This window comes from Bos indicus x Bos taurus, chromosome 28 (genome assembly GCF_003369695.1).
Source record: "Bos indicus x Bos taurus breed Angus x Brahman F1 hybrid chromosome 28, Bos_hybrid_MaternalHap_v2.0, whole genome shotgun sequence".
NCBI classification, from domain to species: domain Eukaryota; kingdom Metazoa; phylum Chordata; class Mammalia; order Artiodactyla; family Bovidae; genus Bos; species Bos indicus x Bos taurus.
In genome coordinates, this window is record NC_040103.1 from 25,106,919 (window position 1) to 25,122,236 (window position 15,318).

At 44.8% G+C, this 15,318-nt stretch overlaps 1 protein-coding gene across 1 annotated transcript in view; it reads left to right on the top strand.

Moving 5' to 3' along the window:
* STOX1 (storkhead box 1) overlaps nucleotides 1–15,318 on the top strand; it is a 61,718-nt gene that overhangs the window by 25,464 nt on the left and 20,936 nt on the right. The gene's annotated exons all lie outside the window — the stretch shown is intronic.

The following is a 15,318-nucleotide window of genomic DNA, read 5'->3' on the forward strand; positions in this document are numbered from 1 at the left end:
TATATGGTGTGAGTTATTGGTCAGAGCTCATTTTTTTAATCTTTTTTCATTGATATGTCCAATTTTTCAAGAATCATCTACTGAAAAGACTATCCTTTCTCCATTGAATGATCTTGGCCCTTTGTCACACATTAGTTGGCCACGTGTGTTGGTCTGTTTCTGCACTGTACACTGTTCTTTTCATCTAGATGCCTATTTTGTCACCAGTCCTATACTGTCTTGATTACTGTCGTTTTGTAGTAAACCTTGAAATCAAAGTTGTCGAGACTTCCAACTTTGTTTCTTTTTGTTTTTGCTGTTTTAGGTCCTTTGCTTTTCTATATAAACTTTAGAATCAACTTGTCAATTTTTACAAAAAATTCTGCTTGACCTTTTTAGGGTTGTATTAGCTCTATGGATCAATTTGAGGAGAATTCACATCTTAACAAAATGAATCTTCTGATGTATGGACGCAGTATGTCTCTCTGTTAAATTTTCTCTGTTTCTGACTGTGTGTTACAAATACAAATTTTGACCTTTGACTTCTGGAGTCTTTGAAGGCCTTCTGTGAAACCAAATGGCTTCCAGATGCCAAAGAGTAAGCAATGCAGGTGCTCGCTTGCGTGTGTGCTAAGTTGCTTCAGTTGTGTCTGACTCTTTGAAACCCTATGAACTGTAGCCTGCCGGGCTTCTCTGTCCACAGGATTCTCCAGGCAAGAATACTGAGGTAGGTAGAAAATGGAAACCCTGGAAGACCCATTTAAATTCTCAAGAGGTGCAAAGGCACTGAGGATCAGAGAGAGACAAATCCCTTGGGAAGAATTAGCGAATTCATACCAGCTGAAAGGAAAAATATTTTGAAAGGCGACAAAAGATGACCCTTGTTTAAGGGTTAAGAGCATTAGCAAATACATGTTGGTTGGGATGGCTTGGGTTGTTAGGGATTTCATTGTGTCAGGTCTGGGTGGGTCTGGGCATTAGAGGGCAGACATATTCTCAAGTCTTCTCTCCTGCCTACATCCTCCCTGGAATCAATTGAGGCTTTTCCTTTAGTTGTTGATCAAGAGCCATGCTAGGCCAGCTTCAATGTGGGTGCCAGGGAGGGCAGAGTGAGGGGCGATGAGTCTCCTTGCCCTGTGCATAGGCTGAGCACCGTTTCCTGCACTGGAAAACATGTCTGTCACTTTTATATCTTCTTTAGGGCAGAGGCAAGGAACCTGCCTCTAGTCCCTGCTAATTATCCACAATTGAAAGGTGCTAGTTCCAGCCAGTGGAGAAGGCAATGGCACCCCACTCCAGTACTCTTGCCCGGAAAATCCCATGGATAGAGGAACCTGGTGGGCTGCAGTCTATGGGGTCGCAAAAAGTCAGAATGACTGAGCTACTTCACTTTCACTTTTCACTTTCATGCATTGGAGGAGGAAATGGCAACCCACTCCAATATTCTTGCCTGGAGAATCCCAGGGACGGCGGAGCCTGGTGGGCTGCCGTCTATAGGGTCGCACAGAGTGGGACACAACTGAAGCGACTTAGCAGCAGCAGCAACAGTTCCAGCCAGACTTCAGCCAGGTCAGGCAACACCCAGCTTCCCTGCTGACTTTCACCTAAGTCCAAGTGGAAGGATCAGACTGTAGAGAACCAGGGCATTCAAGGCATGTCCCTGCATTGTCTCTGGATGGGTGAGTCCTCTCCCATCTGAGCGGTATAAAAGGGAAAGGGAAAGCTAGTCAGGGTCGAAGCTTAGCAGGATGAGGTATGTGTGTTTGTCCCTAGAATCTGTTTCATGATTGTTCTTTCATCCTTGTTCTCCAGATTTTGGTTCCTGTTGGAATACAGCTTGAAAAATTACCTGCAAGGAGCAGCTTTGGTGTTTGCTTTATTTTGTATGTTTGTTTTTGTTGTAGCCTGAATCTGTTTCTCTTAAACTTTCTATCAGCTGACTCTTCACAGCCCTAAGAGAAGAGAATAAAGAAATGGTGTGCCCTTTCAGTGGTAACTGTGGATCACATAAAATGGTCCATCTCTGGACAGCATTATAGCATTTGGTGACGGTGCCTTTCAGAAATCCCAGGGGCCGAGTTTTGTCTTTAAACTGAACTTAATTGTCTAGCCCTGTAGTGGCCCGTAGTTATATTTGCTGGTTGAGAGTCCTGATAATAAAAAGAACATTTTTTTTTTTAGTATAGTACTCTAAGTGGATCAAAGTGCTATAGAGGTTAGTGGCTACTTGTGCCCTTCATAAAGAAAGCTGAAATCAGTCTTCTCAAGAGGAAGCCTGATTCTCCAACTCAGGGCACTTTACAAGGACAGTGCCTTCTGTTTTTGGTCTTTCATCCTGCACAGTGGATTATGGCATAATTTTAGGGCATTATTTCCCGAAGTGTGGCATGTACAGCATTGGTAGTGCTAACACAACTTGATTTAGACATACATTTAAACAGTCTCTTACTGAACTAAGGTATACCTTCTATTTAAACAAATGCACTGATTTTCTGCTTGCAGTAGGGACATCAAGTTTGCTCAGTAATTATTTTAATAAAGTGGATTTGGAGATAAATATTACATATATGGATAGGTCCCAAATCTCAAAGGTGGCCCAAATGATTGATGTTTAGGAAACAGTGGGCTAGAGTTTCTAAGCCATTAACTTTTCAACTTCACTAAACTGCCAGGAAACCCTTGGTAGCTTTTGTGTTGCAAAAGCTCCCTTGGAGTTCAATTCTGTGTTCAGTTCAGTTCAGTCGCTCAGTTGTGTCCGACTCTTTGTGACCCCAAGAGCTGCAGCACACCAGGCCTCCCTGTCCAACACCAACTTCTGGAGCCAACCCAAACTCATGTCCATTGAGTCGATGATGCCACCCAACCATCTCATCCTTTCTCATCCCCTTCTCCTCCTGCCCTCAATTTTTCCCAGCATCAGGGTCTTTTCAAATGAGTCTGCTCTTCGCATCAGGTGGCCAAAGTGTTGGAGTTTCAGCTTCAACATCAGACCTTCCAATGAACACCCAGGACTGATTTCGTTTAGGATGGACTGGGTGGACCTCCTTGCAGTCCAAGGGACTCTCAAGAATCTTCTCCAACACCGCAGTTAAAAAGCATCAATTCTTCAGTGTTCAGCTTTCTTTATAGTCCAACTATCACATCCATACATGACTACTGGAAAAACCGTAGCCCTGACTAGACAGACCTTTGTTGGCAAAGTAATGTCTCTGCTTTTTAATATGCTGTCTAAGTTGGTCATAACTTTTCTTCCAAGGAGTAAGCGTCTTTTAATTTCATGGCTGCAATCACCATCTGCAGTGATTTTGGAGCCCCCAAAAATAGTCTCTCACTGTTTCCCCATCTATTTCCCATAAAGTGATGGGACCAGATGCCATGATCTTAGTTTTCAGAATGTTGAGCTTTAAGCCAACTTTTTCACTCTCCTCTTTCACTTTCATCAAGAGGCTCTTTAGTTCCTCTTCACTTTCTGCCATAAGGGTGGTGTCATCTGCATATCTGAGGTTATTGATATTTCTCCTGGCAATCTTGATTCCACCTTGTGCTTCACCCAGCCCAGCATTTCTCATGATGTACTCTGAATATAAGTTAAATAAGCAGGGTGACAATATACAGCCTTGACATACTCCTTTTCCTATTTGGAACCAGTCTGTTGTTCCATGTCCAGTTCTAACTGTTGCTTCCTGACCTGCATACAGGTTTTTCAAGAGGCAGGTCATGTGGTCTGGTATTCCCATCTCTTTCAGGATTTTCCACAGTTTATTGTGATCCACACAGTCAAAGGCTTTGGCATAGTCAATAAAGCAGAAATAGATGTTTTTCTGGAACTCTCTTGCTTTTTTGATGATCCAGTGGATGTTGGCAATTTGATCTCTGGTTCCTCTGCCTTTTCTAAAACCAACTTGAACTTCTGGAAGTTCACAGTTCACGTATTGCTGAAGCCTGGCTTGGAGAATTTTAAGCATTACTTTGCTAGCGTGTGAGATGAGTGCAATTGTGCGATAGTTTGAGCATTCTTTGGCATTGCCTTTCTTAGGGATTGGAATGAAAACTGACCTTTTCCAGTGCTGTGGCCACTGCTGAGTTTTCCAAATTTGCTGGCATATTGAGTGCAGTACTTTCACAGCATCATCTTTTAGGATTTGAAATAGCTCAACTGGAATTCCATTATCTCCACTAGCTTTGTTCGTAGTGATATTTCCTAAGGCCCACTTAACTTCACATTCCAGGATGTCTGGCTCTAGGTGAGTGATCACACCATCGTGATTATCTGGGTTGTGAAGATCTTTTTTGTACAGTTCTTCTGTGTATTCTTGCCACCTCTTCTTAATATCTTCTGCTTCTGTTAGGTCCATACCATTTCTGTCCTTTATTGAGCCCATTTTTGCCTGAAATGTTCCCTTGGTATCTCTAATTTTCTTGAAGAGGTCTCTAGTCTTTCCCATTCTAATGTTTTCCTCTATTTCTTTGCCTCAGAAAGGCTTTCTTATCTCTCCTTGCTATTCTTTGGAACTCTGCATTCAAATGGGAATATCTTTCCTTATCTCCTTTGCTTTTCACTTCTATTCACAGCTATTTGTAAGGCCTGCTCAGACAGCCATTTTGTTTTCTTGCATTTCTTTTTCCTGGGGATGGTCTTGATCCCTGTCTCCTGTACAATGTCAGGAACCTCTGTCCATAGTTCATCAGGCACTCTTTCTATCAGATCTAATCCCTCAAATCTATTTGTCACTTCCACTGTATAATCATAAGGGATTTGATTCAGGTCATATCTGAATGGTCTAGTGGTTTCCCCCCCTTTCTTCAATTGAAGTCTGAATTTGGCAATAAGGAGTTCATGATCTGAGCCACAGACAGTTCCTGATCTTGTTTTTGCTGACTGTATAGAGCTTCTCCATCTTTGGCTGCAAAGAATATAATCAATCTGATTTCGGTGTTGGCCATCTTGTGATGTCCATGTGTAAAGGCTTCTCTTGTATTGTTGGAAGAGGGTGTTTGCTATGACCAGTGCATTCTCTTGGCAAAACTCTATCAGCCTTTGCCCTGCTTCATTCCATACTCCAAGGCCAAATTTACCTGTTACTCCAGGTGTTTCCTGACTTCCTACTTCTGCATTCCAGTCCCCTATAATGAAAAGGACATCTTTTTTGGATGTTAGTTCTAAAAGGCCTTGTAGGTCTTCATAGAACCATTCAACTTCAGCTTCTTCAGCATTACTGGTTGGGGCATAGACTTGGAATACCATGATACTGAATGGTTTGCCTTGGAAACGAACAGAGATCATTCTGTCATTTTTGAGATTGCATCCAAGTACTGCATTTCGGACTCTTTTGTTGACTATGATGGCTACTCCATTTCTTCTAAGGGATTCCTGCTCACAGTAGTAGATATAATGGTCATCTGAGTTAAATTCACCCATTCCAGTCCATTTTAGTTCGCTGATTCCTAGAATGTCGACCTTCACTCTTGCCATCTGTTTGACCACTTCCAATTTGCCTTGATTCATGGACCTAACATTCCAGGTTCCTATGCAATATTGCTCTTTACAGCATCAGACCTTGCTTCTATCACCAGTCACATCCACAACTGGGTGTTGTTTTTGCTTTGGCTCCATCCCTTCATTCTTTCTGGAGTTATTTCTCCACTGATCTCCAGTAGCATAATTGGGCACCTACTGACCTGGGGAGTTCATCTTTCAGTGTCCTAACTTTTTGCCTTTTCCTACTGTTCATGGGGTTCTCAAGGTAAGAATACTGAAGTGGTTAACACCCTCACTTTAAAGCTGACGCTTTTGTCAGTAGCTGAGATTCCACCACATCTTGTTTGTTTATACTTAGACTTAGTGTGGTTCTGCTCTGCCTCTTGCCATATGGGGGCCATGAGGAAAGGCTGTGGGACCTATTGACTGGGATTGCCAGCTCCAGTTACACAGATTGGAGGCCTAGAGAATGAGCATTGAAAGCAGGAAGGGTGAGAAGTGTTTTTTTCCTTCTGATACCTACTAATTCTCTGATTCTCTGACAACTTGGTGTTGCACAATTAGCTCTGGGTAATTAGTGTCAGATTCCACAGGCTTCAGGGTCAGTCGCACAAGACTGTCCTCTCTTCAGATGTCAGTTGAAAGTATTGGGGCCCCAGGTTATCAGACTTCTACTTGCTTACAAAATCAAGAGTTCTTTCTCACAACCACCCTCCCCAGGTTTAAGAATTTTCTTGAACAGCTCGAACTTAGAAAAGTGCTTTATTTACTGTTACCACTTTATTGGGGCTTCCCAGGTGGCTCGGTGGTAAAGAATCTGCCGACCAATGCAGGAGATGTAAGAGGCGCGGGTTTAGTCTCTGGGTAGGGAGGATCCCCTGGAGTAGGAAATGGCAACCCACTCTAGTATTCTTTCCTGGAAGATTCCATGGACAGAGGAGCCTGTCAGGCTGTATGTAGTCCATGGGGTAAGAAAGACTTGGACATGACTAAGTGACTGAAGACCAGTTTATTATAAAGGATACAACTCAGGAAGAGCTAAACGAAAGAGTGCATAGGACAAGGTGTAGGAGAGAGGTTCAAGATTTCATGGCCTCTCCAACACCTGATGTATTCAACCTGGAAGCTCTCCTAACTCTATTGTTTAGGAGTTTTTATGGAGGTTTCATTACATATACAGGATTTATTAAGTTATTGGCCACTGGTGATCAGTGCAGTTTCCAGCTCCTTACCCATCCCCGTAAGTTGGAGACTAGGCTGAAAGTTCCAAGCTTCTAATCAAGGCATAGTCTTCCTGGCATCCAGCCCCCATCCTGAGGCTCTCTAGGGGCCTGCCAATTACCTTTATCACTCATGAAATTCCACAGGTTTTAGGAGCTCTGTGCCAGGAACTAGGGACAAAGACCAGTGTGATATGCTAAGAGGGAACAGGTTTCCACACCCAAGTCAAATGCAACTCCATCCTTGCAAAAAGATGGAAGAGGGAATCTCAGCATTCTAGGACCTTTCAACACACCATGAGTAAACTTAATCATCTGGGTCTTAACTCACTTTCTAATATGGTGGTTCTCCAACTGTGGCAGTAAAAAGTCTTTTAATTTTAAAATATTTTGATTAGAGCACTGTCGGTTTTCTATTTTTTGATACAGTTATTTGGCTGTACCGGGTCTTAGTTGCGACATGCGCACCTAGTTCCCTGATCAGGAATTGAACCCAGGCCCCTGCATGGGGAGCACGGACCTCTGGACCACCAGGGAAATCCTGCATAGTTGGTTTTTCTTTTCTTTTTTTTAAAGATGTTTATTTATTTGGCTGCAGTAGATCTTGTTTGTGGCATATGGGATCTAGTCCCCTGACCAGGGATTGAACCCTGCATTGGGAGGGTGGAGTCTTAGACACTGGACCACCGGGGAAGTTCTTGTTGGTTTTTTTAATATCCATCTTTCTTAATTTTATCTAGAATTCACACATGACAGTATTCTGGGTAAAAGATGATTCTTTCATCGCTTGAAATATGTTATCACACTGCTTTCTAGGGTACATTGTTTCTAGTGAGGAGTCAACTGTTAGATCTATTTAGGGCTCCCGTATATGTGATGGACAATCAGATGATTGTTGTGTTGATTTCAACAATACTAAGGAGCAAACATGCTCACCAGTCTGGTCCAATTAAATTCTGGCAGGGATTGTTTTTTGAGATCAATCTTTGAGGTTTTTTCCTGACCCCAGGGGGACTCTTCTTAGCTAAGCTGTCTTCATGAGTGCCTTTAGGCTTGAACTTTGCTGAACACTTTTCAAATAAAGCCCATTCCTTTGGGAAGTACTTTGGAACTTTTTCTTATGGAACCCCTCTGCACTCTGGGCAAACTGAGCCACTACTTTGGCTGCTGGACACAAGTTGAAGACCAGCTTGCTCTCCCAGGTCGGAACTTATATGAGTGAGATGAGGTAAAGGTGGTTGGAGTCTCAGTATTCTTGGACTGTGGCTCCTGGGATAGAGCCAGGAGTGGGTGGGTAGAGGCTGTGGAGAGGAAGGGAATCGCAAATCTTTCAGCCACACTCACCAAGAATTTAAATTTAGCCTCTTTGGCTTGGAGTTGGAGGGGATGGAAAATTCTGGCAGCTTGCCCCTCCCAGTGAGATATAATAAACCTTGATTGGGACCTGAGGAGAGGGAGCCCTGACTTCTTGGCCATATTTGCCTGAAGTGGGACTTTTGTCAAACTGAGCTGAAGTGGAGGGACACTTTGGGGAGGGAGAAAGCGGTGGTTCAATTCCCACAGAATCTCATGGCTGTTAACAAGTTGTACAAGATTTTCTTGGATAAATGTTTCCTTGTTTGGTATATACTGTTAGAAACATCTCCAGAGACTTGGAATAGTGGTTCTTATAGTTTCCACCAGCTTTGTTTTGCTAGTAAGTGGTTCACAGAGTTCTTCACACTGACATCCCGAAATGGAACCAGATTGATTATTCCTTACCAAACAACATCAGTCCTGGGGTGACTCCATGAGAATTCTTAGAGAAACCTCCCACACCAGTGGCTGGACATTCCATTAGTGTAGGAGAGAAACACTGATTCTTCTCTGCTTTTACACAGGAGAAAGCCAATTGCCCTTCCTTCATTTCCTTCATTTGCTTTTGTTCTTTGGAGACAGGATGAGAAGCACTCTGATTCTCTAACTTTTTGCAGTGCAAACATCTCTCTAGGGGTCAGATAAGCTCCAGCTTCTTGACCTAGAAATGTCTCCAAGGTCCTGGGATCTCATTTTCCCTTGAAATATAAACACATATCTCCAGGGTTGGGTGAATCTGGAGTTCACTATCTATATAGTTGCAAATTAATTTCCCAAGACTTGCTCTTAGCCCAGGATCCCAAGTGTTCAGCAGATTTTTTAAAACGAACAAAAGCCCCAGCTCAGCAGAAACACAAAGCTATTTTCTCTCTATCCCTCATTTCCACCTGTTATGTTTTTCCATGATTGGCACCTGGTAAATTTTCCCATAAGATGCTTCTCTATTGGTCATTTTGTTTTAGTCAGACCAATGGGAGCTAGGACCAATCCATTGGGTTTGTCTTAAACAGCACTTACCCAGCAGGACTCCCAAGGGCAGGATAAGGTCAGTCCCACTGTATTGCTCGTAGTCCCTGCCTCCAAGACTCCTCCTGGTTTTATTCGGTTGAACTAACCTCATTTACTAGGAAGTCTATCGGGCTTCCCTGGTAGCTCAGATGGTAAAGAATCTGCCTGCCTCACAGGAGACTCAGGTTCAATCCCTGGGCCAGGAAGATCCTCTGGAAAAGGGATCCCACATGAGTATTCTTGCCTGGAGAATCCCTTGGACAGAGGAGCCTGGCGAGCTACAGTCCATGGGGTCACAAAGAGTTGGACATGACTGAGCGACTAACACACACATGCAAAGTCTACCAGGTGGTGCCAATGCAGGAAACGTAAGAGTTGTAGGTTCTATCCCTGGGTTGGGAAGATCCCCTGGAGGAGGGCATGACAACCCACTCCAGTATTCTTGCCTGGAGAATCCCATGGACAGAGGAGCCTGGCAGGCTACAGTCCATGGGGTCGCAAAGAGTCAGGTGTAACTGAAGCGACTTAGCACGCACGCTACCTGAGACTGCCTGGTGGCTTCTTCAGGTTTCTGCACTAACCTTGCCTACCTGGGACTGAGGTTGGGACCCAGGTAAAGCTGGATATATTAATACTTTGCACAGACTTTGCCATGACCTTCAAGAAGGAAATCTATGGCAAATTCTATCACGCGTGTAACTGGCCTCAGTGAGTGGAAGCTGCCATGAATGCCTTTGAGGATGAGGCAGGGTTATGAATCACATCAGTTAAAAGTCAGGATAAATTTTGTACCATTTTTCTATTTTTTTTTAAATACCATTTTTCTAATGGAAGAGCTCCCATCGTAGGTAAGCTTCCCATAGAGTACCTGTCTATCTGGGTATTTCCTTAAACCCTTGAAAGTTTCTGATAACCACCTGCAGGTGTAAGTAAGTGTTTTTACCAGAGATAAACTAATGCCTGCCTTTCATACATCCAGCTGCAGAGGGCACACAGGGCACCCCTGAGAACAAGGAGTTTCCAATTATGAGGGCACCCAAATTGAGCTGTACATCATTTAGGCAGCACAAGTGGGCAGGATCCCTACTGGGGCCTCTGACCTCCCACCAGTGGATACATCTGGGAACTCTGCACTTCAGCCCAGATGATTCAGGTCAGTTCAGTTCTCAGTGTAGTCTCAAGCAGTCCTGCTTCTCATGCCATCAGTTCATCTGTCCCTGCAGTGTGGAAGATATTTGGAGGTGTTCTGCATGGAAACGCCTGTCTGGTCAGTGTCAGGCAGCGGTCAGTTTGAATTTGGGAATGTTCACAATAGCACAGAGGGCAGGGAGGAAAGGGGTCGCAGGGCTGCTAGTCAGGAGAATCCAGCGGCATGGCTTTGCCCTTGGAGGGGGGCTTCAGGAGCAGATTCTGAAAAACAGAGATCATTAATCTCTGCCCCCACCCCACTATCTTCCCAGACCTCAAGTTTTCCCTCGCCTGGAGCCTTGCTTTTTGCTTTCCCTCCATTGTTATAAAACCAGTGTTTCTCATCACTGCAACTTCACAGGTTTCTTCCCCCATCCTCCTGTCTCACCCAGACCTTTCCTCCAGGAGGGTGGGTGCAAGAGAGGCAGAACGCCTCCTCACAGAATATTTTCATACAGTTCAAACAGACTTAACTATTAAATCTAAATCTCCTAGGACCCTTTTCAGGCACACCAATCTGGGGTTGTTGTTAGGGGACAGAAAGGAAGCTACTTTATGTCCAGAACAATGATCAATGCAGAATTTTGAATTAAAAAATTTTTTGAAATAGATCTATGTGGCCATCACCCTTGTCATCCTAGAGTGATCCAGTGGAAAGATTCAAAAGTGGATCTGAAACCGTTTATCTCATATTGGGATTCGAACCCAGCCAAAACCCAGTTTGGGACTTAAACCCACATGGCTGGGACTCAAACCCAGCCCAAACCCATAGTACCTGATTTCAGGACCTAATGAAGCTCAGGTTCTAGATATCTCATCACAGAAAGAATTCAGTGAGAGACAAAGTGGTAGGTAAGAAATGGATTTATTTAGATACAGAGAGAAGCACACTCCACAGACAGAGTGTGTGTGGACCGTCGCAGAGGGTGAATGCAGCCACGAAATTTGGTGTGGTTAGTTTTTATAGGCTGGGTAATTTCATCTGCTATGGGAGGATTATCCCAACTATTTTTGAGAAGGGGTGGAGATTTCCAGGATTTGGGCCACCACCCACTCCTTGGTCTTTTAAAAGTGCCCTGGAACTCTCATGGCACCTCTGGGTGTGTCATTTCATTTGTTGGTTGAGGATTAAGGTCTAGTCTTGTCTGCCATCTTGGTCCCATCTGATTCTAATCGGTTTATGTTGTGTCCTTGGGCTATGTCATTCTTGTTGTGCCCTGCCCCTTTCCCTCCTGTTACAGATCAGCCCTCCTGGTGAAGGCTGCATTGAATGATCAAGCTGCCTTAGGAGGTATAACGTGAAAGGGGAGTCGGACCAGCAGCTGATTGGTAGTGACCTCAGCCTGAACCAGAAAAGGCACGCGTTGCCCTGACAGCAAAAATCAGAAAGGCTGAAACGAAAAAGCCAACATCAGTAACACCTTCCCTAGTGGGCGGATGGGCCATGGTTCTCTTGATTGGACCTTCCTCAACTCGCAGCTTCCCTAGGAACCCTGCTGGGCAAGAGTCAGGCTTTCCCGATGTGCAGTGACCTCTTCAGAAAACAGGCCGTTCCACAGGCTTCTGTGCTAATGCCGACAAGTCCATCAGCATTCATGATCTGTCTTCCACAGCTCACGGCCCCACAAAAGGGTGTCTTTCAACAGTTTCAGAGTCCAAGTTCTGCTCAGGGACCTGGGACACCACACTTGTTTTTTAGTTTAGCAAAGCTTGAAGCCACAACAGGCATCGGGTGAGCCTGACCCAGGTAATTGAGGGAAACCTTGTGAATCTGTGATTCCCTCTGACTAGCCAGTCAACAAATCAGCAGCTTTTCCTTGCTTGGGGCAGCAGAGGGGATAGCTGCCACTTTCTTGGGCAAAGCTGAAATGCCACCTGGCTAGCAGGACTTTTCTTGCAAGGAGTTTTTTCTAAAGCTCCTTTCACCTGTCTGTCATATGAGTTGACTCACAACTTCATGATATACAAATGGGCAATCTGATTTGTGCAGGAGCTCCTCTGCAAGCTTAGAAGCCACTTTCCAAAAGGCCATGTGTCTAGTAACCATGTCAGAAACTTCTAAAGTGGACCTTAATCTGGAAACAGCCTTCCTTCTCCTGCTCTCTTGGCTTACTACTACACCTTTCCTGAGGCAAACCTCTAGCCAAAATCCAGTACGGGGACTTGTTCTGTCTCCTACACCCAGAGTCCATGAAGACTGCAGGCCTCCAATTTGATGGTAAGAAGCTAGCAGCTTTCTCCTCATGGCCAGAACCTCAGGGTTAAGGCATCCTTTTCAGCTACAGGTGGCAAAAAGCAAGGGAACCCCAGGAACACTTCTTTTTGCATCTCTCTCTGATCACGAAATGATCCCTCTCAAGCACCTATGACAAGCATATAACATCCAAAATCAATTTCTGCCATACATTCAGATGCAGTAGCCTAGAAAACCATGCAAAGCCTTTTTTTTTTTTTTTTGCAAAGCCTTTTATAAACTCCTCTTTTTTCATACTGCGAACTTTTGCACAAACTCCTAGCAGTTAAAGTCACCATTTACAGGGATAAAAGTCACAGCTGCAAGGAGAAGCCGTTTTCCTCACTGCCAGTGGGGGGACGCAGCAGGGAGGCAGACTGCAGGCACTTAGAACAGCCCAGATTTCGCCCTCTGGCCTGTGTGAGGAGACTCTGGCACTGTTCTGCTCACTCACTGAGGTTTTGCTCAGTCTTCCTGAGTATCTTCATTTACCCTCTGTCCTGTGTCCCCTTCTCCACATGGCTACATGGTGCTGGCGTCCAATAGAGCTCCCAGCATTCCAATCTTGGACGATCATTTCTGGGGTAGGAAAGGATCAGAGGGGAGCAGAGAAGTGTCTTCAAGACTGTGGTGCAGACTCCGTCCCTGCAGTTCTGGGCAGCGTAGCTCTGCAGTTCTCCTAGACTTGCTCTGGCCGTGGAGCTAATTAACTCACCTTTCCCACTTGAAGGCCACCTTTAAGGATTTCAGGGTCCCGCCGGAGGAGAGAGCTAAATCCAAAAGTGCCATTAGGCTGCCATTTTCCAAGCCAGACGCCTGACAGCTGGGCTATCAGGATCTTCTGCAACTCCTGCTAACCAGCCTAAGGGCTCTCATTTATCTCCCAGCATGCCACGAGACACACCGGATCCCATCATTCTTGCCACCAGAGCTATCAGGCTTTTAATATTCATCTCTATTCATTTTATTTTTAATGCACATAGGTATTTTGATCAGAGACAGGGTAGTTATTTTGCAGTAACTTAAAAGTAATATAATTATGTAAGTAATTATACCTGCATCAAGACCCCGTGCCTCAATGCTTACCACTGAGGTAATATGATGAAAGCCAGAGGGAAAAATCTCCAACAGGGGTGGTCAGACACTCCATAGGTGAGGGGTGGAGAAAAGTGAATTTTCTTTGCCTATGTACAAGAGAAAGAGACAACAGCTTCCTTCTCTCCCAGAAAGAGGGGGAAAGAACCTTTTATGCATGGAGACAGGATGGAAGGATCCTGGGTTCTCCCTCTAAACTTTTGGAATATAAATACATCTCTGAAGCAGCCCAGATCAACCCTGATGACTCAAGTTTTTATGACTTAGAGCTGACTCTGTCTTGGGCCTCATTTTCCCCTTGAAATCTAAACACACCTTCAGAGTTCGTAAAGCTCTCTAGCGTCCTCTTACTAGCAAGTTGTCAGTTAACCTCGCTGAGGATTCTAAGTTTTCAGTGTCATTTATCCAGAAAGCCCCAGCTCTTGAGAGTCAGAGAGCAAGCTTCTCTTGCTAACAGTTTGCTCCATTGGGCCATGCTGGGAGCAGGATGGATGCACAACTCCCGAGCCCCAGCTGTCTGTGCTGCTGCCATAGGCAACTGCATAAGAATTGGTTTGGCTCTCCTGCATCTGAGCTTTGGCACCATGCTTTGGGCTGCTAGGCTAAGGCGGGAGGTGGCAGCGAGAAAGGGAGGAGCTGGCTTTGGCAAGAGGGTTGGTGATTGAGTAGGAGCTGAGAAAACCTTTCACATGTGGGTAGTGGGAGTACTCGTGTGTGGGTAGTGGGAGTACTTGGTGTGCAGTGCTTGGGGGAGGAATATTTCATGAGTAAATGGAGAATGTTAGTCTTAGACTCCTAGAAAGGAAGAGGAGGGGCCTAGGGACGTAGCAAGCTAGGAAGCAAGTGTATTTAAGAGATGTGTTGGAACCCCTTTTCTGGCTGAAACCCAAGAGATGGAGGAAGAGAAAGCATGGGCATTTGTTCTGTGTGGGGTTGGGGGGCCCTGTCTGTGTGGAAGGCAAAGGAGAGGTCAGGTAACCTCTGCAGATGGACCCTAGAAGCTTCTGCCTGGACAGCCTCACCACACAATGTGCACAAGCCCATGTTCTTTCTCCCAGAATGTAATCTGAGAAAAACCATCTGGCTGCCTTGGGTCAAAGGTGCAGTAATTGTTGGTTTAGTGTGAAGTAGGTGGTCAGCTCCTAGAAGCAGTGACCAGATGACCCTCCCATGTAAAGATCAGAGTCACTGGTAGTGAGCAAGACCTTCAGCCTCTTTTAAGATTTCTCAGGGTGGTGAACTTTACATTTTCATTCCTAAGGCAATGACCTTGTAGAAATACACTGAAGTCCACGTGGAGGTGCAGTCACATTTGCCCAGATGTAAGATGAAGCCTTCTGTGCTGAAGAAAAGGAAACTCACAATCTTAAAACATTTATGCCTTTTAAAGTTTCTAACAGCTGAGAAGTGCTTCTTAGTAAAAATACATTTATGTGAATTGTATCCCTGGAGTGGCTTTTATCTTTTAAAAAGTTAGTATTTCAGGAGGCCAAAAGAGAGTCTGTAATGAACCTGAAGAGCATAGCAGACAGTCTCCGAGAAGTGAAAGAGACTGTTGATACAGAAACTCAGTGATGCTTTCCAGATTTGGTGGGAGAGCGGCCTGCTGGGAGGCCTGGGGAAACACCTGTGGACACTGATAAGCCTCCCTGGATTCTGGGCAGATCCTGTTCATTATTCTGAGTCACCCAACCCCCACCACTTTCAGTAGGAGAAGAGCAGGCAAGACTGCAATGTTTGTGATGTTTTTGGTAAAGTGT